Source organism: Polypterus senegalus, chromosome 11, assembly GCF_016835505.1.
Source record: "Polypterus senegalus isolate Bchr_013 chromosome 11, ASM1683550v1, whole genome shotgun sequence".
NCBI lineage: Eukaryota > Metazoa > Chordata > Cladistia > Polypteriformes > Polypteridae > Polypterus > Polypterus senegalus.
Window position 1 is genome coordinate 69,088,468 of NC_053164.1, and position 3,892 is coordinate 69,092,359.

A 3,892-nucleotide genomic window follows, 5' to 3' on the forward strand; every position below is an offset into this window, starting at 1 on the left:
AATATAATTTTGTATTGTTGCCCAGTGACACATTACGTGTTCATTTTAACACTGACATTGCTTTTATTTGTATGCAAATTGTTACATTTTATTACATTGTGTAATATTATTTTTCTTTTTAACATTCCATGCAGCTTTTTATTCAAATGCATTAAAGAGATAAAGTGCGTGAAAAGAATTAGTCAGCAAAACACCACAAATATCTCTTTCTTTTTAAAGGCACTCAGGGATTCAAAAAGTGATTGAGATCAACCCTTATCTGCTGGGAACAATGTCAGGCAGTGCCGCAGACTGTGTCTTTGGGAAAGGGTGTTGGCAAAGGAATGCAGGTATCAATAGCACATGTAGTACATGTTAATATCTGAAATATTAAGTTACAGATATGTGTTTAGAAGTAGAATCCATTCATAATAATATTAGTATGCACACATACAATTATTCTATTCAGTGTTCTGGGAAGCAAGAGACAAAGCAGACAGAAGTTAAGATCACACTCTAAATGAGAAAAAAAACATTTTTCACAGGAGTTTAACAATATGTTATTTCATAGTTTTACAATAAACACATCATGCTTGAATAGGCACCAAAACCTATGATAATGCTTTATGTTGAGCAAAAGAAAAAATATACTTACCAAATTTACTGTCATTTTGATAAGAAATGTAACTGAAGACTCTTTTAGATACCCATCTATGGAGCAAACACAGTAAAACTATTTTCTGTAAAAATATCACATGATTGAAAAAACTGTGAGGATGAGTATTTAAAGTAATTATTTTTTTAATTAAATCTTTGAAAAACCTAATACATTTGGTATTTTTGTCATTAACAGAATTTATAAACTACGAAATAAAGAAAGGATTTCTGTATCAGCAGCTTCAAAATTACTTGCAAATATGGTGTCAGAGTACAGAGGAATGGGTCTATCTATGGGAACAATGATTTGCGGCTGGGATAAAAGGTTAGCTAAGTACTTTTTTGCCCTTCTTATTCTTACAATTTAATATATAAGCAGTAATGTAGGAATCCACAAAAAAAATCAGTCTAGCAGTATTATATTTAATTGTTCAGAGAAAAAGCTGAATGTTTAATTGAATATGAGGAAAATGCATTCAGGTTGATGACAATATATTTTATACTGAGGTTATGTTTTGTATGTGCTCTTTGTAATTGGTGACTGGTACAGATTTACTGATCATGGGATTTTTGTGTTAAATGCACTAAATTCCCAAAGTTTGTGCCTTTAGATCACCATAATTTAGTAATACTTTTTTAAATGTGGCAAGACCTATAACACAATGATGAGCAGTGCTGGCACAGAGCTACAGAGCCCTGAGCTCAGTTTCCAGTTCAGTGACAGCATATGTAAGTTGTGCCCAAGGGTTCTATGGGAACTCCAGTTTTCCTCCACATCCTAAGGACATGCATGCTAGATCAGATTAGATTAGACATTGAACTGGATTTGTGTGGATAAGAGCATGAGTGTCTTTATCCAGGTCTGGTTGATTTTATGCCTTGTGTTGCTAGGATATCCTCCAAAACCCATAACCCTGCATTAGATTAAATAGGATGTAAACTATGACTGGATCTTTGAAATAAATTGAATTTAAACATTTTTCTCATTAAAAGAAATTTAACCAGTGTAAATCAGCATCAATGATTTTGTTTTGCAGTATTGAATAATAAGAGTCCTGTCTTTATGCTGCCAGGGCCCTGGATTGTACTATGTAGATGACTCGGGTATGAGGTTGTCTGGAAACATGTTTTCAACTGGATCTGGTTCTACTTATGCCTATGGCGTCATGGACAGTGGACACAGATATGATCTTTCCGTGAAAGAAGCATATGATTTGGCACAACGTGCAATTTTCATGCAACTCATCGTGATGCTTACTCTGGTGGCACAGTTAACAGTAAGTTTTGTATTTTATGTTTGTTTTCAAACAATAGAAATGAGTTTAATGAAATGTTTTTAAAAATTCAATTTCCAGTTTATTTATTTTTAAATAAGTTCAACTTAGAATTGTGAAAATCAAATGGCTAACTTTATGTTAATTGTTTCAGGACACAAACAAGTCCATTACATGATGCATGAATAAACAACTACATACAGTATACACTCACACTACAGGAGATTCTGACATATAGTATTACTCCGTGGCTTTGGTCTATAACCAGATTGTATGTATACTTGGAGAAAATGCCTGAAAATAAAAACAGAGAATGAGGTCCACCTACTGAATATTCAGTATACCCATGATCTCAGCTTTCACTGTAGTGAGGCCATCCTGTCTTGAGGTTTAGTCACTGCTTTGTCAATTGAGAGAGATATTTCTTTCTACTGATGTATCCTACAACAAATTTTCAAGAATTCTCAAAGCAGTTGATGTTGAACCACATTAACTTGTGCATTCTACAAATCTTCAATCAATCAATGGTAAAAGCAGGTTCTAAGAAGCATTATAATGCTGATTCAAAATTAGCTCCATGTCACAGACTGTGGATATTGGCATTAAGGTACCATACAGTGAACAGTCTTGCCTTCCAGACTTTTTCCAAGGTTAAGTCTGATTGCCGATACTAGCTTCAACATGGCTGCAGTTTGTTTAGAGTTTGCACCTTCTCAACACATCTTTATGGGATTTTCTTTGGGTGCTCTGTTTTATTTTTCCTGCAGTAGTGACTTTAGATTGGCCATTTGTACTTAACTGTGCTCCATGATAGATTTGTGTCCCATCCATGGTTGACTTCTGAATTATAACCAGTGTCATCGGGATAACATCCACCCTTCCTCAATCGTAAATTTAATTAAGCGGCATTGAGACTGTTTTGTAGTTATAGTAGAATAGTGAGAATATTAGCGTTACCCTTTCTTTAGTATGTTCAAGCCAGATTTTAGTAAATTGCTGAATTGCTTGAACTGAGTAAAATCTTTCTTCAAATAATTCTTTAAATACTTTCTTTTACAGTGTACCATATGCGTGAAAATGGGTGGCTTAAAGTTTCTCAAGAAGATGTTGGTGATCTTTTTCACAAATATGCTAAGGACAATGAATAATATGAAAAACTGAAATTAATGTATGGTATCATTAAAATGAACATACTTTTAAGTAGCATATGAAATTACCTCTCTTATAAAGAGTTGTTTAAATTCTGTATTTTTGAAAATCTGATAAAAATAAAAAATGTTATGCCAAACATTTATTTAATTTGTTTTATTCTCTATAGTATATGTAACTAGAGTTGAAAAATAACTTTGCAATTCTGTGACTATAGATTTTATTTAACTTACACACATACAAGCGATTTCTAACTAAAGAAATCAGAAAAATATCTTCAAGCAGCCTAACTAAGGACTATAAATGAAGGTTAGTGCTTGCAACAGGTAGACAAAGGCAGAATGGACTAAAGGAGTCTAATCCATAAATACAATTGTTTAGCAGAACCTGGAAATAGTTCACTGAATGTGCTAAACTGGTACTAATCTATGCATTGCATTTATCAGTGGAAAGTGTAGGGATAAAAGCCTGTTAGAAAGCCGCAAAGTCAAAAGTCATGTAACCATGGGTGTGAAGTTGACTCTGTGACAAGAAGGATACCTTTACATACTGCGAAAGATGGAAAATGCAAAGACCCCACTGATGAAATCTATGAGAATTATATTGTTCCAGTGGCTTTTCTTCAGCTGTATGTATGTATGTATGTATGTATGCACAAAAATTATTATACTGCCTTGTATATTAGAGTGAAATCTTCATTTAAAGCAAGTTAAATGTAGCCTTTCTTTTGTACCATATTTCTCATCTAAATATTTCCTTTGTAGTTAATTGGAATGGACATAAACAATACCAAAGTATGACCTGGAATTGTAAGAATAACCATTATTATTTCT

General features: G+C 33.1%; 1 pseudogene; it reads left to right on the forward strand.

Annotated features, from left to right (window-relative positions):
- The first annotated feature begins 220 nt into the window (after positions 1–220).
- LOC120539142 lies at positions 221–3,200 on the forward strand (annotated as a pseudogene).
- The last annotated feature ends 692 nt before the right edge of the window (positions 3,201–3,892 follow it).